Genomic DNA, 22448 nt, shown 5'->3' with positions numbered 1-22448 from the left:
AGACTGATATATATGATATATAATGGGACTATTATCTATCACGGACCCTACAGATATAACTGCATCTGATTAATGTAATGAAACCAACAACGACAATGGAACCAATGAAATAAAGGCACCTATATTGTAATGAGTACTGCCACCTACTCTATACATAACCTGAAGCCTATATAATGGAAATGATAATGACAAGGTAACTGACAAATATAAAAAAGGCCGATAAATATAAAAAAAAGTCTTTCTCTTGCTAAAATGGACTCGGATAAATCAACAGTTTTTACTAACGTAAACTGTTTAAAACCTGATTTTAAAATATGCCAGCGCTTATCGGTCACTGTAGTTTTGTATTTCCGGTTAATTATAATGGCTGTGTTGTGGTGCCAGTACATCAGTAGGCCGCGTCCTATTCCTATAGTATACCGGGTGTCTGGTGGCCACGGTTACTGCGGCCTGTCTGACGTATATACACCCGCCGAAAGTTCCGCGTTATACACTCCCTCACCACTTCGAAGTAGTGAAACAAGTGGTGGCGAAGCAGTAGCCAGCATTCATCTATCTGGTAACTGTGTGAGAAGGATGGGGATGGAGGAGGGAGGGGTAGGAACTATCAGCTCCCCCAGCCTTCCTCCTCCCTTAACCTCTCCCCTCCTACACAGTGGTACCAGACATTTGAGAGTCTGGCTACTGCGTCACTAGTGGTTGTCTCACGCATAAAGGTCCGAACTGGCAGGCAGGTGCATAAGGCGGAACTTTCCTCGGCTGTACATGTTGTGGTTTCAGGAGGCTCCCTAACACTTCTTCTTTGCTAATTTATTCCTATGTGTGGCATGCTGCTCTTCATTTACGTATATGTACTCCAGAAAACATACAGCAATAATTTCTTTCTGGCTGTGACAATTAGGTATCAGCATAACATATACATCTGATTTTATTCTCATATGGTGGTTTTCCTTTACACAAACTAAGTGGATATTAAACCAAACGCAGCACTAGGGATGAGGAGCGTCTTAGCCTCCTGTGCCAGCCATGAAAGTTGTCCTACGTGGGTGCGTGGGTACTGAAGGGGTTAACCTCTTCAGTATCATGGTGCCTTCGATTTTCCTCGTTAGCGCCAGAAGAATCTATAAAACTTCACCCCGTCACAACGCATACCTTACCTAGTGATGTAGTTGCCGCCCATAACATACAGTGTTCAAGTATAGGCTAGATAACCATATGACAGGTAAGGATCGGATAAAAAAAGAAAGAAAGAAAAAAAAAAGTCTAGTTACTAATTCACCATTTTTCATTTTTCAGGCTTCACTGCGATAGTCTCTTTTCTCCCTTTGTTCTTTTCTCCAGGACATGTCTACTACGGGCTAACCGCCCTACTACAGCTATCAACTCTTCTTAGGTTCTTTCGCCGATACAATGCCACACCACAAACTGCCACTCTACCCTGTACCACACCACATACGACCAGACAACGCCACACCTCTCGTCTCCTGCTGCACACACTTTACAGACACGCTATGCCCTGTGCCGTGTCTACCGTGATAGATGCCTGTCAAGAGAAGCAGGTTTTTAGAATGACTGCTCTCCTCTTTGTGGCGTTATGTGTCACGATGTATCTCGCAAAGCACCCTTCACGCAGAACATGAACACTTCTTCCTCGCCAGCGTCTCCTAGCGTTTCATCTCTCTTGTACTGTTATCATTAAGCGTACTAGAAAAAATGACTGCTCTACAGAAATTTTGCAATATTTATCATAATCCGGGTTACAAGAGAATGGGTGCTAACAGAATGAGATTAGCGAAAACACATACAAGGCAACATTTCCATACGAGTCAGATGTTCCTTACTGCCTCTTCCTTTGCCATAAATCTTGCATATAATAACTTAATATACTATTCTATATTATCTACACAGCATAGTTTTTATAGGGACAAGGATGGAGGTTTCTCGATAATGAATAAAAACATCTGGCGGTAGAAAGAGTGAAATAACTAACTAACCGAGGCCTTGTCCTCTAGCAAAGTGTTAACGGAGAGTTTTTAACGCACTATACGTAGAAATAAACTGGTAAAGAAAAGCCGTCAAGAAGCAACAAAAACTCATGAAGACACACACACACACACACACACACACACACACACACACACACACACACACACACACACACACACACAAATGCTATCACTGTATTGAATTTTATCGGGTGCATAACTGAGGCATACACAGAGTTAGGTCACTGCACCATCCTTCGTGCGGGGGTTGTGGGGGGAGGGGTGACAGGGGGGGAGGAGAGGGGTGATGTGTTCCTGCGGGGGAGAGAAAGCAGGTGGGAGGAAAGGAAAGAAAGAGTGGGGGGGAGGGGGGCCAAGAGGAAGGAGAAGGGAAAGGAGTGCGTGGGAAGTTTGAGCGTGAGGTGGTACAGAAGGCAAAGAGAAGGGAAGGAAGACAAAATGAAGAGGGGAAGCGAAAGAAAGAGGAAGATGGGGACGGAAGAGAGGGGAAGAGTAGGACTACGTGGGGAAGAGAGGGACAGCAGGGGAAAAAAGAGAGAGGAGGAAAATAGAAGAATAAGATAGAGTACTGTATGGGGGGTTGGAGGAGGGGGATGTGGATAAAGACGGAGAGAGGTGTATGGAGGATGGAAAAGTAAGAGGGCAAGATGGAAAGAGACGGGGAACGGAGAGACGGAGGAAGGAAAAAAGGAAGGAAGGAAGGAGGGAAAGTGAAAAGGGGAGGGGAAAGAAGGAGAGGGGAAGAGGGGAAAGGATGCAAGGCAAAATGAGGAATGGAACATAGAGGGTAGAAGGGAAGGAGAAAATGAAGGAAAAGAGAGGAGTGGGAAGGAGGCGGAGGTAAAATGAGAAAAAGGACAAGAGAAGGAAAGAGGAGTGGTAAGGATGATGGAGAGAGGGAAGGGAAAGGATGAGAGGGGATGAGAAGGGGGAAGGAGGAATGGGAGTAGGGAAAGGCAGGCACGATGGAGAAGAGATGGGAAGGGTTAAAGGGTGGGGGTAAGCGAGAGGGGGAGGAATGGAGGGAAAGGAAAGCAGAATGGAGAAGGGAGGAGGAGGAAGGTGAAAGAGGGAGGGGTTAGGAAAAGAATCTAGAACAGACCTTGTTAAGAGAATGGAATGAGGGCAGAGTGAACATGGCCAAATAGTGCGATGGATGGCAGAGGGAGGGAAGAGGGAGGGAGGCAGGGGGAGGGAAGAGAAAGGGAGGAAGGGGGAGGGAGGAGGGAGAGGAAGGGAAGAGGGAGGGAAGAGGGAGGCAGGGGGAGGGAAAAGAGAGGAATGCAGGGGGAGGGAAGAGAGAGGGAGGGAGGGGGAGGGAAAAGAGAGGGAGACAGGGAAGGAAGGAGAGAAGGATGGATTAGAAAGAAGGATGGAAGGAAGGAAGATAGGATAGAGATAAGAGTAGGCAGGGGAAGGGAGGAAGGGAGGAGATAGGGAGATAGGGAAGAGGGAGTATTAGGATGGAGAGGAGGAAGGATTAAAAACAAGGATGGAAGGAAGGAGGATATAGATAGGGGAGGAAAGAAAAGAGGAAGGGATGTAGGCAAGATGGAACATAGGGTGCAATGAGGGAGGGAGGGATCGGAGAGAAAGATGGAGGGGGAAGGATGGATAATGGAGGGAGGAAAAGAGGCAGGGAGATAAAAGAGGCAGGGAGATGGAAGAGGATGGAAAAAAGGAATAAACGTGTGGGTATAGGGACAGAGGGATTGGAGAGCAGGATGGAAGGAAGAGGGAAACAAGGAGGGAGGCGTGGGGGGAGGAGTGGGAGGGATGGAAGGATGAGAGAGAGGAAAGAGAGCGAGAGGGATGAATGATGTTAATGAAGGTACAAAGATGAAGTGATGGAGTGAATTGAGGAAGAGGAAAAGAGAGAAAAACATAAGGATGGAGAGATAATGTAGGAGTATGGAGGGAGGGAGGATGTATAGAGGGAAGGATGGTGAGATACAAAGAAGTGGGAAAGGAGGGAATGAAAAGGAATAAGAAACCAAGGATGGAGAAAAAATGCGGAGTTTGAGAGAGAGAGAGAGAGAGAGAGAGAGAGAGAGAGAGAGAGAGAGAAATACCGAGGCAGGAACTGTAAAAAGATGAAGGATGAAAGAAGAATAAGAAGAAGGTGGAGGAGAAGAAGAAGATGGAGAAAAAGGATGAAGAAGAATGTGGAGAAGAAGGAGGTGGTTGTGAAAGTGGATCATCACCTCTCCCTTCCCCACCACTCCCCTTCACCTCCACTCTGCTCTTCATTCACTTTCACTTACCTACATCTTATTTATTATTCATCTCCAGCACTTTATTTGTCTTTATCTATGATCTCTTTATTGCATTTGTCATTTTCTTCTGTATTTATTATCTTGGTCGTCTTCGTTCTTCTTCGTCATCGTTAACTATATTTGTCTTTATTCATATGCACTATATTTAACTTTATTAATTTCTACAGGTGAATGATCCTTTTCTTAATTAATCCGTCTAATCTTCGTTCCGTACAATCACCCTCTTCTTCGCTACAAACACCACGCACTTTAAGATCCATAAATGATTTGTTTTCATCTAACGGAACTGGACAACTTCAACAACTACTACAGGATACAAGTCGTGGTGGCAAGAAAGTCGATAAACCATAGCTATGAAGTAAGAATGAGTCTCCTTTAGATGTTACTTAAATCGACCCTGTAATCTGGCTACACCTGGAGATACCTGTGTCAGATCAGAGCAAACGTTCCATAATCTCGGTACACCTGGAGATACCTGTGTTAGATTAGAGCAAACGTTCCATAATCTGGCTACACCAGGAGATACCTGTGTTAGATTAGAGCAAAACGTTCCATAATCTGGCTACACCTGGAGATACCTGATTAGAGCAAACGTTCCATAATCTAGCTACACCTTGAGATACCTGCGTCAGATCAGAGCAAACGTTCTATAAATCTGACTACACCTGAACATCAACATGGCTGAAAAATCTTAAGAACCTCTGTTAGTCTAGAGCTCATTTTCTATTGGTGGTCCGGCCAGAAGGTAAATGTACTAATTTCTAACTTCAAAAGACTACAAAAGTTTAAGAAGAACACGTCAATGCAGAAGGCGCCTCCAGTCCTCCTGCACTGAATTAACCCTTTCACTATATAGGTGTCTTCTAAGCTGAATAAAATCGTCTGGCAGTAGCTACAATAAAACATATACGTCACTATCTTCGTGGAGGAGTAAACTTAACACTCCCTCTCAAATCCACGTAATCAAACCATCACAGTGTATTTTCTATAAGTTTCCCATCACATCCTTTTCTACACAAAATTCCAAAGCTTGTATCGATTTTCTTATATGCCTGCTACCGCCTGGGAACTGCGACACGAGATATGTTACTAATAATACTCTAATGTCATCTCGACGTGAATCCGAACACTTCAGCCGGGCGTTAAATGAGATACTGTATGTTGAGGTTATGGTGTAGGTTTGTATCTGTTGTGAAAGTAGGGTGGATGAGGTGGCGTTAGAGTAAGAGCAAAATCAATTGTTTGGGAGTCGCATTTTATGGTGTGGTGTGAGGGGCTGTATTATAATGACAGCCGAGTGCACAGCTTGTGAGTGTATTCCGTGACTGCTGACGTAGAGAAGAGCAGTGACGAGGATGGACGACTGATTAGCTGTAACTTTATTATGTGTTCCGTACCTGTCTTGTAGAGGTAAGCGTAAGAACTACAGGTGTAAATAAAGGTGGGACTGATGGACGGGACGTGGGATAGATTACAGGGATGGGTGAATAAGAGCTAACATATAGTGCACCACAGCACTCATCTATGAAATGTTGGGGAACGAAGGGTCGTTAATTAGGGACAGAAGTGCCTGATCTTTTTATATATACCGTATGTTATTAAAGCTTTATTTTCATCCTGCGTGGCCACGACAAACCTGCCTCATTGTTCCTCCATCACAACTCACCCCAATTCTCTCCTGTCAGTCCAAACCGCCCTCATTCAGGAAGGCTCATATACTTTTTCATTTACTTACATGCATATAAATGTACAAATATATAACAGCAATAGCTACCACCAAATTAATATTCTCTATTTGCTATTAAAATATAAAGTGAAAAAAGTAATACCAGTATTTTTTCTTTGAAAGCTTCTTTGATGAGTGAATTTACTTATAAACTGAAACTGTACCGTATACCGTGAAGATACATGCGTTGTGAGACGCCACGTATGAAAGATCACCGTGATCATACTTTATTGTTGCTGTTGTTTTGCTCAGAGAAAACTCTAAATTAAATCTTCGCCACGGCCGCACTGGCAAATCTATACTGCACATCTTCATAGGGTGTACTGCTCAATCTTGCCTAATCACCAACCACCATTCCAGCCCTTCCTACTCACTCCTCTACACCCACCTTTCTTCTCCCCATCCAACTGAGATATTTGTGATTTACACCTACCACTGCCACCCGTTATAACTGCTTCCATCTTCACAGGGTGTTCTCATTCTCTCCTTCACCCCCCCCCCCTCTCACCGCTATCATCGCCTAAGCCAGCTTCCCTACTTACTGCTTCTCTAACTCCGATTTGCACCTAATCACGTGCCTACAACACCCAGCTTCAATGCATACGCCTCCCTTGTCATGCTCCACCATACTCCCAGCCCATCCTGCCAGCTATCTACCCATCCCACATACTTTGTTGCGATGTCTTGAATATAATAAAAAGAGCTGTCTTGTGTACCAACACCCCAACAATGCCATTATTCACAGGATATATTTCTCTATTGCCCACCACCCACCGCCATACCAGCCCATCCCACCCACACTTCTCCCACTCCACCCAGTCCTGAAAGACATGAATCGACTTAAAATCCATGTCACTGCTTGAGCTAATTTTTGATGCTCGTGTTTATACAAGATGACATGACCTGAAATTATTTGCATTGTCCTGAATCAATCTGAAGGACACAAAGGAACCTGCCAGGACGTGAGAGTCTTGAAATGTCCTATCTTAAAAACAAAAATGTATTGACACGGCTGTTTTTGACACATCGCTTCACAGGCATGACTGGAGCAGATGTATATTGACCTAAGTTGATTTGACCGACATAAAGCGACCTGAAAGGGCCTACATTGCTCGGAATAGTCCTGGATTGACGTACTTGCATCTGAACATGACTGATATGAATTACTGTGACTATAAACGACCTGGGCTGACCTGAATTCATATGACTGGGCGTTAAACTGACCTAAGCCTCAATGAACACGATGGCAGTGAATGAACCTCACTGACTTGAATGTGCTTAACTAGACTCCACTGCCGTAAACTGATCTTAAATTGTAGTGACAGAACCTAGAGCGGCATTTATAAACCTGAACGAAACTGATACTTAAAAAGCCTAACTGGTTTTGAATGAATCTGAACTGACTGAACCAGACTCTGCATAAAGGACCCGAGACTTGTTGAACATTATCGGATCTGATTGGACCTCCCTGACCCTGAATGGCTCTTAAATAAACCAAAATTGATACAACAATATGGTAAAAACATACCTTGAGATCTCTGACCGGGTTTGTGTATGGCTGATATGATAAAAAGGGATGAATATAACAGTATCTAAAGTGGTATGAATATATAACTCGACATATTTATTGCTAAATGTTGAAAGAGGGAAAATCACAGGCCATTTCCACTGTTGCTCTGACATATACGCCAACTAAAGGTAATGTCGGCTGATGGATATACACGTTCTAGTTAACTGCTGGACGGCGGCTGATGGTTATGGCAGCACGACACAGGTACGTGGTCAACGAATACATCTGTCTGGTGTAAGATGCTCCAGAAACAACTACGTATACAAGACTGTAACAAAAACAATCCCATCCTTACCGAACGTGCTGCCGCTGCTCCCACCTGAGTCAGCCTGAAAGAAAAAAGACCTGCATATCAGATAAACACCTCCACCTCTCACAAACTGAAAGACATATTAATTCTACTTAACATTTTCACTCTGACGTCTCCCCAAAAGTCTGATAAAATCGTCTGGTGGTGACAAGAAAACTTAATATGGCGTTATTATACTAACAGTGGTAATGAAGACCGTCTTTAATCCCAGCATTATGAAGGAACTGTCGCAAGTTTAATAAATCATTGTAGGGTAGCAAAAATAACACATCCTCTTCCTGAATAAAGTCTAAATCATAATTTTCTTGATACCTCCAGACTATTTCAATTAACTTACGGCTTCTCGTAATGAAGGAGTTAAAGAAGGCTACGTCTAACTCTTCCTATTCGCTAAGTCTTGCAAACTGGATATAAGAGACAGGAAACAGCAAGAACAAAAGACGTCCTGGTACTGAGGGTGTTAAAATCGTGTAGTGGCGGCAGGAATAAGTTAAAAATGAGGTGGTCGTGGTGAAGAATATGGTAAAAATGATATTAACCTGAGAGAGGCATTTTTAACATCTATACACAGGGATATAAATGAACACACCTCCTAATGCTTCGGTTTATTTTTTTTTTTTATTATTATTTTTTTTTTAATGTAAGCATTCAAGGGGACAGTGGCGTATCTAGAATTTTGGAAAAGGGGGCCGGCTTATATCTTTATCTTATCTATGTGGTGATAGGAATGAGGAGAATAAAGGAAGCTTTAGGTACACACACACACACACACACACACACACACACACACACACACACACACACACACACACACACACACACACACACACACACACACACACACACACACACACCACCTGCAATACAAGTGCTGGGGGTTGGGGTCGCAATAGCCCTAAACCAAAGGGAAGGGTTTCAAGTCCAGTTCTTTCAATAGCCTTTTCACAACACGCAGGGAATACGTGGGTTCTCTCTCTACTTATCTATCTATCTATCTTTCTGTCTGTCCATCTATCTATCTATCTGAAATCTTCTAACCTGATATCTAAGAAATTTCAAATCTTACGAGGGAATTCCAAGCGTCTCTCATTGCTAAGAAATTCCTATTCTTTTACAGTAAATGCTTAGTCAGTCCTTAAATGCCACTCCTGAGAGAGAGAGAGAGAGAGAGAGAGAGAGAGAATGCCAACCTCTTCACTACCATGGTGTCTTCTTCCAACTATACTCATTTTACTCGAAGCTGGCCTAGATTTTCGTCCTTATGCAATTCCACGTGAGTCAGTGGAATACAAAGGCAATACTACGGCTCAACATACTTTCCATATCACTTCTTCGTGACTAGCATCACATTATAGTGTTAATCTATTTTTGCAACTCAGCATTCAAGATGGAGAGATGGCAATTGTAGGCCATGTTAGAGTAAAAAGAGTATATTTCTTGCTATCCCCAGACGCCATGTAAATTTAGGGAGAATAAACATGTAAATTTAGGGAGAATAAACAAGTAAATTTAGGGAGAATAAACAAGTAAATTTAGGAAGAATAAACGTGTAAATTTGGGGAAAATAAACATGTAAATTTAATGGAATAAACACGTAAATTTAGGGAGAATAAACACGTAAATTTAAGGAGAATAAACATGTAAATTTAGGGAGAATAAACATGTAAATTTAGGGAGAATAAACATGTAAAATCAAGGAGAATAAACATGTAAGTTTAGGGAGAATAAACGAGTAAATTTAGGGAGAATAAACATGTAAAATCAGGGAGAATAAAGAGGTAAATTTAGGGAGAGTAAACATGTGTATAAATTTGGGGAGAAAAATACTCAGTTAATTCTGGTATGCTAATGTTTTCCTATTTTATTCTTGCAACCAACAGGCAACTTTTGGGGTTTAGGAAATATCTCTGGTATTTAATGGGTTAACTCTGGGACTGTCTTCCTCCGTCTGTATTTCCAACCGCCTATGTCCTCCAGTCTTTTATACGCAGTGTGTCCAGGCATCTCGAAACGGACGCATCCTGAATTTGGCTCAGCTATTTTCGATTTTATATTTTCTTGGAGGGAATGATTTTGCGGGCTCCTGGCCTTTGATTCCTTCTTCCTTGCATTAAAAAAAATTACTTGATAAACTTCCGAGGTACATGTAAGCCTCATAAAAAAAAAAAAAAAATCATGATAAATGACTCCAAATTAAAAAAAACGAAAATGGGAGAATATATAAATAGATCTTGCAATACATTAGCTAAAAGAAACAGAAACATTATATTGCAAAAACGATGACAACAGCTGCTCAGAAGAATGAAAAATAAAATGCAAAAAAATGTGACTAAAAACACAAACTCCCAAGGGATGCAAATGAGGAAAAAAAAATGTTGGATTGTCAGAATAAAATTAAGTATAAATCCCAGGGAGAGAGAGAGAGAGAGAGAGAGAGAGAGAGAGAGAGAGAGTCGAAGAAACAGAAAAAAACTAGCCAAAAAAAGAGAAAGACTAAAAAAAGACCAAGAAGAACAGCCGATCAGAAGAAGGATAAGAAGAAGACATGAGAAATAGAGAGGAGGACAAGAGGAAGAGGAGGTGAGGGGTGGAAGAGGAGGTGAGGGGTGGAAGAGGAGAGAGGAGGGGGGGGGGTAGTGACAGTAAGGGCATGACGGGGCAAATCCAGGCACGTATCTCAACACCTTACACCGACCACGACTTAGGCTTCGAAAGAAAGTTAAAAATATCGTTCTAAATGTGTCAAAATTTCTCTTTGTCAAAAATGTTACGAGGTGGAATGTTTTTATATTATTCTGAACATTGTAAGTTTCTCCATTAGAGTTAGGGTGTTCCAATACTGTCCTCAAATTCTAACTTTCCTCCCAACATTTCAGAAACTTCAGAATATTTAAAATTATTATTTTTTCTCAATATTATATCACGTGTTCTTCGTTCCTCCCCAAAAATACTTAAAATTTTAAACCCTTCACTACCTCAGGCCTCGTTTGAGCTGAAGAAAATCGTCTGCCAGAAGTAAAAAAAAAAAATAAATAAATAAATAAAAATATATATATATATATATACAAGTAAAAAAAAAAATTAATGGTGATGGACAGAATGATGATGAAGAACCAACTTTTTAAAACCAGGTCTGTTCCAGGTCTTTTTCTATATCTTTTTCTAGGTCTTTCCAGGTCTTTTTCCAGGTCTTCTCCAGGTCTTTATCCAGGCCTTTCCCGGTATTTTTCAGGTCCCTTTCCAATTTTTTCCCAGGATTTTCCAATCTTTTTCCAGGTATTTCCAAGTCTTTTTCCTGTTTTTTCCAGGTATTTCCAGGTCTTTTTTCAGGTATTTTCCAGGTCTTTTTCTTAGGTCTTTTCCTGCTCTTTCTTCAGGTCTTTTACCAGGTCCCTTTTCAGGTCTTGTCCAGGTCTTTTTCCAGGTCTTTTCCAGATAATTCCAAGACTTTTCCCAGTTTTTTCCAGGTCTTTTCCAGGCTGACGTTGACTGTATTAGATATATATAAGTCACAATAAAGAGAAGGTTTGGAATGACGATGTGTATTTTATTATTGGCTTTAACATTACACGTCTCATAAAATATTCAGATTTTTAAGATTGTAGTCAGATATTATTCTACTGTAGGAGAGAGAGAGAGAGAGAGAGAGAGAGAGAGAGAGAGAGAGAGAGAGAGAGAGAGAGACTAAAGACTGACATCTAGAAAAAAATAGTCTCCTCCCAAGAGTCGAACAAAGAAGAACGAGAATAGGATGAGATAATTTCCAGCCACCTCAACAAAAGATGAGACTTGGAGAGGTAGGAAGGCAGGGGGAGATGAGTGGTGGTGGAGCAGACTGCATGAACTATACTAAGTGACATGATACGGATAACAGTAGACAGATAGATGGATGGATGGATGGATGGATAGATAGACAGATAGAAATATAGACAGATGGAAAGATAGAATGACAGACAGACAGATATATAAACAGACAGATAGACTGACTGATTAATTATTGACTGATACATTGATACTGATGAACAGATTGATATAGACAGCTTAGACACAGACAGAATACATCTATACAAACTGACAGACAGAAGATGTAGATAGATAGATAGATAGGCAGATAGATAGACGAACACATACACAGAATGCTTACAAGCTCTACCTGGGGACGAAATCAACCTCTCTCTCTCTCTCTCTCTCTCTCATAAATAACAGAAATCACAATACACCCCGGGGGAAAAAAAAAAAGACGGCGTTACCCATCATCATCATCATCATCATCATCACCACCACCTTCATCAATAGCCAGCATGAGCCCAGTACAGGAAGCATCTCTCCCGGCTTTCTCCACTCTGACCTAATTGATGGTAAACACTATAACCTCTCCTTCCACAATTATGATGTTCACCTGCCATCAAGCTGCCATCATCTCCTAAAATCACTTCTCACAGTCCCTAACATCACAAAACGCGGTCCACGTCAATAACTGCACTGACTTCCCTATGATATAAATAAGTAATAAATCAATTCTGCCTTCCTTTCCTTCATTCTTTCCTCTTCCTTCTGCCTATGGGTGACTCTACACTGAATGACAAGCCGAATAGTTTCCTGTACACCAGGAAATAATTTACTATGCTGGGTGGTAACTATATAACCAAATTATGGCGCCTTGTGGTTTAGTGGGTAATTAAGGCCCTCCAATCGGATTCAGCCAGTGCAGGTTTATATCCAAGGGATGGTTGGGGTTTATTGCTCACGTAATGCCACTCAGGGATGAGTGAGGCTGGTCACTCTCATCTTAAATGTCAGGACCAACTTGCCAAGCCCCGGGCTCCTACGCTCCTCATGGGGACGACACAGGATTAGATGATGATGAAGATAAATAAATAAATAAATAAATAAATCATCAGGCTTTGGTCAAACTATATATCTAACCAGACTCATTATAATAAGAAATTTTATTAAGATGCCTTACAATCGCTTTTTTTTATATTTCCATCAGGTGCTTCTTATTGATTTTAGTCGCAATAAATTAATAATAAGTATCTATACATCTAAAACTGTTATTAAGTAAACAGACATGCGAAATAATTACCCCCACCAAAGAAAACTGGAGAGGGTTATGTATTCACCCTTGTCTGTCTGTTTATAAGATATCTAAAAAAATAAATAAATAAATAAATTACTGATGGTTTCTAATAAAGTTCTGTGGCCACTGGGGTCAAAGGCCGAGGAAAAGTTGATTAAATTTTGGTGGTGATCTGAGTTGTCTGGTACGGGTAGAGGAGGTATGCGCTCTCTGAATGCCGTCCGCTTGATCTCATTGCTATCCGATTATTTTATTAAGTGTACACGAGACCCCCTCTAGCTTTGAAGGGGCTACAGAGGCTATATCGTAGACTGACTAAAATTGTTTGGCCACAGAAGGACTGAAATAAAAAGGATATCCTCGTAGGCAAATAACTCTGACCGTAGCGAGGTTTTATGAAGTGGATGATAATAATAATAATAATAATAATAATAATAATAATAATATCAACAACAGCAATAATAATAATAATAATAATAATAATAATAATAATATCAACAACAGCAATAATAATAATAATAATAATAATAGTAAAATAGCAGACAGTCCTTAACATACCTACAGTGACTGACTTATCCGAGCCAAATAAAATCGTCTAAATCGTCCAACGCCAGCCGAAAAAAAGAAAAAATACATATACTGTGTTAGGTTTTGGCCACCACAGGATTAAATGGTAAAGTGTACTCCTTGGCCTTCTCACCTTGGCGTAGCGAAGACATGAGCGAGCCTGGCATTTCTCAGCAAGGCCACCGTGATGGAAGAGGAGGAAGAAGAAGAGGAGGAGGAGGAGGAGGAGGAGGAGGAGGAGGAGGAGGAGGAGGAGGAGGAGGAAGAGGAGGAGGAGGAGAAGAAAAGTAGAAGAAGAAAAAGAAGAAGGTCAATATAGCTTTTACGTATCCTACCCGCAGAACTGACGAAGCGAAACTGCCATCAATTTATTTATTTTTAATTCTTTCGACTGCTGGAACTTACATATCAAATTAATCAAGCCCTGTTGTTACCCGAAATATACCGCCAGTGTGAGTCCATATCTGAAAAATATTAGAAAAAAAGAAATTGTTAGGAAAATATGTAACAAACAGATTACTAAAATTTCTCTCACTTGAATAAAGTATTTTGTTGTTGGCCTGAAAAAAAAAAAAAAAAAAAAATGGGGCGTACTATAATTTTCCTAAGATCAATTATACTCTCTCTCTCTCTCTCTCTCTCTCCCTAATGATGCAATGAATTGATAAATAATAGATAGAACAATAGACTTCGAGGTCAGGTGAAGAAGCCAAAGGACATGACTCTACTCCTCTCCAGTTCCTTCAAATTAAAGGTAAAAATTGTTAAGTCTCCCCCCCCCCCTTCCTAACACCTTTCATTTTTACCTGCCTTCACCTGTAGATTTTTAATTGGTTTATCTTACGGGTGATTTCTGGGTTTATTCATTTTACTTTGAGACAGGTGGATAGGGATGAATGGATGGAGAGAGAGAGAGAGAGAGAGAGAGAGAGAGAGAGAGAGAGAGAGAGAGAGAGAGAAGCCAGAAAAGGAAGAATACGAACACAGACTACGTTGGTGGCCATAGTAAGAGGAAAGGGGAGGGGGAGGGGAGGGGGAGGGGAGAGAGAGGGTGGTAGGGAGGAAGAGGGGGGTGAGAGGGGGAGGGGAAAGAGAGAGGGAGGGAGGGGGTGTGAGGAGGGGGAGTGGGAGGGGTGGAGAGAGGGAGGGGGGAAGGAGAAAAGTGAGAAAGATATAGACAAGTAGAGAAAGACAGTGAGAAGGTAGAAAAGAATAATGGATAAAATGAACAGACACAGGTGAGAGAGAGAGAGAGAGAGAGAGAGAGAGAGAGAGAGAGAGAGAGAGAGAGAGAGAGAGAGGTGGCAGCATTAAAATCACAGCTAAAGAGCATCACATCTGAAAGGCCTCCACCAAAAAGGGAAGGGGAACGTGATCTGGGTTTAGACCGAACCCCATCATCACTAGATCTTGGAGAAAAGCTTGGCCCTTATTTTGCCACTGTGGAAAAGGATAAATAAATAGGAAACTAAAAATAAAACGACACCTTCTCGTGGTAGATGATGATGATGATGATGATGATGATGATGATGATGATGATGATGATGATGATGATGATGACTTACACACATTTCATCTTTACACACACCTTATCTTTACACACCTTATCCTTACACACACCTAATCCTTACACACACCTTATCCTTACACACACCTTTACACACCTTATCCTTACATACTTCTAGCCTGTGGGGGAGAGTCAATCCATCAACTTTCATATTAACTTCATCCTTACACGCTTCAATCCATCAATCCACATTTTCTCTCCTACGTCAGTTTCTATTCCAAGGCATTCACACACACAATTACAATCATCCTATTTATATTTCTTCTTTATAAGCGACCATCTAATTGCACACTCACTTACCCTCTCATCAATCAATGTCATCAATCTTCATCTACCACTAATATTTCTTTGTCTATTTCATCTACGACATCAATGCATATCTTTTTACATTTCTACGCTTCTTATATTTGTCACATTCATTTTCAGGCTCCTAGGACTCACTCTTAGCCAAAAAAAAAAAAAAAAATACTGGAATGAGAGAGAGATAGAGAGAGAGAGAGAGCTGTGACCACGACAGACTTGCACATCCCCATCTCGACTGTCCTCTCTCCTAATAATTCCCAGCCATGCCCTACCACCGCCTAATACCCAGCTCTTAATACTGACACTAACACACTCATACACTCTTCAGTCTCAGCCTCCTGTTACATATCGAGGCATTCACTGAGCCAGACATCTTTACTTCCTTCTGTCACTTTACACTTCAGTTCCTTTGGCACAGTTTCCTCTTCTTTTCTATCATTCTATTTATGTTTTGGTGCTGTTCCAACACATAAATAAAAAATAGTTATGGTATTAGTATTAGTAGTAGTTGTAGTAGCAGTAATCATGATAATAATAATAATAATAATAACAATAATAATAACTAATAATAATAATAATAATAATAATAAATGCGACCACTTCTTTTTCCTCCCTTCCCCTACATCTTCTCACCCACGTTCTTTCCTTCTCTACATTTCACTATTTTCCATTCTCTCTCTCTCTCTCTCTCTCTCTCTCTCTCTCTCTCTCTCTCTCTCTCTCTCTCTCGTCTTCTCTCCTCCCTTCCGTCCCCTGTCCTTCTTTCCCTCCCTCCTTCTCCTCTTTCATCCTTCTTCCCCTTCCACACCTCTCCCTCCCTCCCTTCCTTCTTCCCTCCCTCCCTCCCTTCCTTCTTCCTTCCCTCCCTCTCTCCCTCCCTCCCTCCCTTCCTTCTTCTCTCCCTGCCTCCCATTCTTATCCTAAACGCTTCCTTTGTTTACCTGAGGACCTTTTGAGAGCACCTTAATCCTCCTTCCTTTGTCCTTCCTTCCTTCCCTCCTTCCTTCCTTCATTTATTTCCCTCCCTCATTCCTTCATCCATCTCACTTCATTTATACCTGTCCTTCCTCCCCTCCTTCCTTCAGTTACTTCTCTTCCTCATTCCTTCTCCCCTCTTCCTTCTTTTATTTCTCTCTCAATTACTGTTCCTTCCTTCATCCTTCTTCTTCCAGCTTCCTTCATCTATTCGTGTCTATCATTCCTTCTCTCCTTATTTTCCATCCCTTTGTAATTCTTGTTTCTTCCTGCATCCCTCCTTCCTTCATTGCTTCCTTCATCAGTCCTTCCATCCTATATTCCTTTATTCATCACTTTTTCCGTCCTTCCTTCCTTCATTGTTTTCTTACCTTTCCTTATAACTGTGATTTCCTTCCTTCCTTCCTTCCTTCCATCCTTCTTCCACTCAATTTTACCTTCTATCCTTCCCTCCTTCATCAACTTTCTCCTTTATTTCTGAAAATCCCTTCTCCTCCTCCTCACTTCTTTCCTCCCTCCTTCTCTCGTCTTGCCTTCTTTCTTTTCTTTCCTTCTTTGTTTGTCTCTGTTTGTTTGTTTGCCCTTCCTGCTTTCCTCCCTCCTTCATTCCTGTTTCTCCTTCCATCCCTCTTTCCTTCAGTTCTGTCCTTCCTCTAACCTTTCCTCCTTCCTTCATGCCTGTACTGTCACCTTTCCCTTCTCCCTTCTTTTTTGTCTCTCCTTCCCTTCCTTGTTTCCTTCATTCCTTCCCACCCTTCCTTCGTACACTTTTTCTTTGCTCTTCCTCTATTCTTACTTTCTGGCTACATTTCTTCCCTCCTTCCTTCCTCATCGCCTTCCTTCTTTCATACTCTCCTTCCTTTCTTCCTTCCCTCCCTTCCTCCTTCCTTTTTTTCTTCCTTTTGCCTTTCGTCTCTCCAATTCCCTCCTTCCTTCCTTCCTTCTTTCACTTTTTTTGTCCTTTCCTCATTCTTTCTTTACAACATTAATCTCTCTCTCTCTCTCTCTCTCTCTCTCTCTCTCTCCACCTGCCAGTGAGAGCAAGGCCTGGAAGGGAGGGGGAGGAGGAGGAGGAGGAGGGGGGGGTGTCAAGAGGAAGACTGTCAGGATCTATAAAATACTTTCTCACCTGCCTCACCCTGCCTCTCTCTCTGCCTCACCCTGCCTCTCTCTCTGCCTACCCTGCCTCCCTCTGCCTCAACCTCGTTCTTACTTACCCTTCCTCTCTCTGCCTTACCCTCCCTCTGCCTTCCTGTCTCCCTCTGCTTCATTCTACCTCACCCTTCCTCTCTCTCTCTTTCTCTCTCTCTCTCACCCTGCATACCTCTGCCTCTCTCTACACCCTACACCCTCGCTTTCTACACCTTGCTCTGTTTCACCCAGCTTCTCCCTGCCTCATCCTAGTTCCCTCTGCCTTACCTGACCGTCTTCTGCCTCACTTTACCACACTCTCGTTAACCCTGCCTCCCTCTGTCTCTCTCTACTTTACTCTGCCTTCCTCTGCCTTTCCCTACCTTACCTTGCCTCCCTACACCTTCCCATGTGTCTCTGCCTCACCCTGCCTTACTGTCTACCTTATCCTACCTTCTCCTGCCTCACCCTGCCTCCTTGTCCTCACCCTGCCACTCCCTATGCATTACCCTTCCTCTCTCTAACTCACCCTACCTCCATCTTCGTTTCCATGCTTCCTTCCTTTCCTTCCTCCCTTCCACGCCTCTCCTGTCTCATTTTTAGATGCGGGAGCTTCTCTAGGACCAGCTTTGTCCGTTAATCTCTCAATAATGATTTTCGGAAGTAAGGTGCTTCGTTCCCACACCACACCACACCACACCACACCACACCACCACACCACACCACACCATTCTCAAACCACACCACGCCACACCATACCTCCCTTTCATACCACACCTCACAAAATCACACTCCCACGTCACAACACAACATGGGCACTAACCTACGGGCCCTGAAGATCCAGCATCTAGTAGGTTTACACAATTTTTCTTATGCATAAAGGAACCCAAATCTGGAAGCCTTCAAAACCGTCCTTTCCAGAGAAGGTAGAACAACACAAAGAACAAAGCTGAGGTCAAAGTCCGTTCAGTTCGAGATGCCTGAAAACACTGCATCTGAAACACTGGAGGTCGTAGGCAGAGGGACACAGAAAAAAAGAGAATGGTTGTTGTTAGAGAGATTAGCTGTGAATAGAAATAACTAAGAATACCGCTAAACTCGTATGAACAAATAGGAATTAGAACGTGTGGACAGAAGAGTGTTGCTGCATGCCCGCCTTTAAAGATCGAGGCAAGCAAGCAGTGATATCAAAGGCACCAACCAATGTAACAGCGACAGTAAAGAGGCAGGTATGTATGGAGAGAGAAGCTGCTGGCATCAGTGATCGGACGACAGGCGATGGGAGGGAAAACCGTCCTTGTTCACTGTTTGACTAAGGGCGGATCTTCTTCATCTTGTTATCAATATTTGGTGGAAGTGAGAGTGATGGAGAACAATCATCCTCATAGTGACGCGACTGATGGAAATTACTGTTTATCTCTTCTATCACATCGAGTCCTAAACGAATTCTAAAAGCGCCATCGTACTGAAGAGGTTAAAAATACTGTACAGCACTCCACACCGGGACGAATGAACCCCATGTACAGACTCAGCAACTGTATAAAGTCAGGGAAGAAACAGGGTCGGTCCAGCACACCTAACATGCGAGAAGCTGATTTTTATTCTTCCGGGAATGATCACAAAGAAAACACACCAAGAATACTGAGGAATGGTGAAGGATTTGACTGTGTGGGAGAGTGTTGTCAGTTCTTCTCCTAAACTTCCTCTTCCTTCTCTCTCTCTCTCTCTCTCTCTCTCTCTCTCTCTCTCTCTCTCTCTCTCCCTCTCTCTCTTCTACCTTTTCCTCCTCCTCCCTCTCCCTTCTTTTCATAATTACAGAGATACGCCAAATCAAAGTATTTTCTCTTCTGTCTTTCTTGTAAAATTTCCAATATTGTTCTTTCCCGCAATCATAATGTTTTTCTTACTTTTTCCTGCCAGCAAAAATACCGGAGGGTGTAGTGGGCGGGGGATAGCCTTTTTCTTTTATATCCTTTTCTTAGACCCGTTGGCTAGATCCTTCTGCCTATGTGGTTCTCTTCCCTCTCCCACCCTCATTCACTTCCTCCTCCTCCTCCTCCTCTCCTCCTTCCTTACTTCCTTCCTCCTCCTATCTCTCCTCTCATCTTTTCTTCTTCCTCTTCCTGTCTCTTCTCTCCTATCTCTCTTCTCATCTTCTTCCTCTTCCTGTTTCTCCTCTCATCTTCCTTACTTCCTCCTCCTCCTCCTCCTTTTCCCTCTCCTCCTCCTCTTCGTCCTCCTCCTCCTCTTTCTGCTGCATACATTACCCACGCTTCGCTTCCTCATCTGCATATTCATCCTCATTCAAAAAAAATAAAAAGTAGAAAAAATAAACGTTTTCATTGCCATTATTCCCATTTTCTTTCACCTCAATACGGTAACTGATTTATTTTTCTGTTATTCACTTTAGGTCCATCATTCATTCAGTTATACAGTTTATTTTACATTATTCTTGCTTTTTGTCTCCTGTTGCTTATTTTATCTCTTGCATCATCGCCATCATTATCTTCTTTATATTTTGGTGTTATTATCGTCGTTCTTTTGCTTCACCTTCCTTGTTTTCCTCCCTCCCCCCCTTCCTCCTCCTCCTCCTCCTTCACCCTAACCACATTTTCCTCTTTACACAGTTTGTTATTGTTGTAGATTATATTTCCTTCCTTATCTTTTCCTTTTTCCTCGTCAATCTTCTCATCACCTTTCTTCCTCTTCCTTCTCCTCCCTCTTCTTCTTCTTCTCCTCCTTCTACGCCCTCTTCTTCTTCTTCTTCTTCTCCTCCCTCTTCCTCTTCTTCCACTTCTTCTTCTTCTTCTTCCTAACCTTTTCCTATCCTTCCTCATCCTCGTTACCATCGTCATCATCATTATCAAATTCCCCTTCCTTTCTTCCTTCCTTCCTCCTCCTCCTCCTCTTCTTTCTCCTCCTCCTCCTTCTTCTCCTCCTCCTCCTCCTCCTCCTCTTCTTTCTCCTCCTCCTCCTCCTCCTCTTCTTTCTCCTCCTCCTCCTCATTTACATACGAGGCATCTCAGTTAATCTTTTATCAATGTCAAATACACTCTCAGTCTTAACCTCCTCTGATTTTAATTCCTCGCTCACCCTCTCGCTCACTCTCTTTAATTTCTCTCACTATGACGTGGTATTATTATTATTATTATTATTACGATTATCAATGTCACTATTTTCATTCACTCTCTCTCTCCCACTTTTTCCTCTTCTCTCTACCCTCCTTTTCCCTTCTTTCTCACCTATCATCATGCCTTTCAACTCTCTCTCTCTCTCTCTCTCTCTCTCTCTCTCTCTCTCTCTCTCTCATTTCCATAAACCTCTACCCCCCACTTGCATTCCACTCTGTTTGTTCTCCGATTTCTTTTCTTTTTCCTTCTGTGTTCTTTCATCCAGTCTGTTATGTTTTTGTTCTCCGGGGCACAACAACAACAACATCATCATCATCATCATCATCATAACCATCATCATCATCAAAGGCCACACCATCCACTCAGCTAAAATGTGCTTGGTATTGCTTTTTTTTTTTTTTTTTTTCTATACAAGGAAGAAGGAACCAAAGACCAGGAGCCCGAAATCGTTCCCTCCAAGAAAAAAAAACAAAAACAAAAACAACATAACAGAGAGCCAAATTCAAGATCCGTTCATTTCGAGAAACATCGACACACTGCGTTTGAAAGACTGGAGATCAGAGGCAGTAGGAAAAATACAGACAGAAGGAGACAGTTCCAGAGTTGACCTGTTGCATACATGAAGGACTGGGAGTAACAGTTAACTCTTGCATTAGAGACTTGGACAGAAAAGGGGTGAGAGTTTGTTGCTAGACGGGTGCTACGTGCCCGCTGTAATGGTGGAGAGATGCAAGCAGATAGTTCAGTGGAGCAGTGACCATTGAAGTAGCGATAGGAGATAAATTTGCAACAGTACGACAAAGAGACAAGGGCTGAAGGAAGCCAGTAAGTGGAGGAGGGATAATGAGACGAAATGCCTCTGACTCCACCTTCTTGAGAAGAGCTGTATGTGGGGAGCCTCCCCATACGTGAGAGTTGTACTCTACACGGGTGAATAAAACTCATCTATAAAGTCAACAACTGTGCAGCGGTAAAGAAGGTACGGAGTCGGCTTAGCATACCTAATAGCTTGGAAGAAGATTTTACAAGAGATGTTATATGATATTCCCAAGATATATCCCTAGAGAATGAAACCCCAGGTATGCTTAACAATGATGTAGGATGGAGTTGGAGATTGTTAAAAATTAGATGCATTCCTGTGGAAGATGCTGACAGATGTAAGAACTGAGTTCTTGATGCATTACAAACAACATGATTACTTTTATCCCAATCAGAGATATGAGCCAAGTCAGACATTAGGTGTGCCATAGCCTCATCCCTTGTTTGTTAAAGTAACTGCTGAGATGGACGCTGCAAGAACCGAATGGAAATGTGAAGGGTGGAATCATCAGTGTATGAGTGGATAGGGTTAGATGTACAGCTTAGATGGTCATTGATGAATAAAAGAGAGTTGGTGATAGGAAAGAGCCCTGATGAACACCACTATTGATAGCTCTTGGAGAAGAATGGTGGCTGTCTACAACGGTAGCTATAGAACAACCAGATATGAAGCTAGAGATGAAGGCACAGATAGAAAGATAGAAACCGTAAGAGGGCGGTTTGGAAACTAAAGATTTATGCCAGACTCGACTGAAAGCCTTTGTAATGTCAAGCGCAATGGCAAAGCTTTCACCAAAGTCCCAGAAGGGGGGTGACCAGGAGTCTGAAAGGTAGGTGAGAAGATCACCAGTGGAGTGTCCCTGGTGGAACCCGTACTGACGATCAGAAAGAATTGTGATAGGAAAGAAGCTTTAATTTTCTTGTGTGATAAGAATGGCCTCGAAAACTTTTGAAACACAGGATGTTAAAGCAATTGGGAGATAGTTA

The sequence above is a fragment of the Coenobita brevimanus genome, chromosome 62 (genome assembly GCF_032717465.1).
Source record: "Coenobita brevimanus isolate Jiangsu-jjx chromosome 62, ASM3271746v2, whole genome shotgun sequence".
Taxonomy (NCBI): Eukaryota; Metazoa; Arthropoda; class Malacostraca; order Decapoda; family Coenobitidae; genus Coenobita; species Coenobita brevimanus.
The sequence above is the reverse complement of the archived record's forward strand: the minus strand, read 5'-3'. Positions refer to the sequence as shown.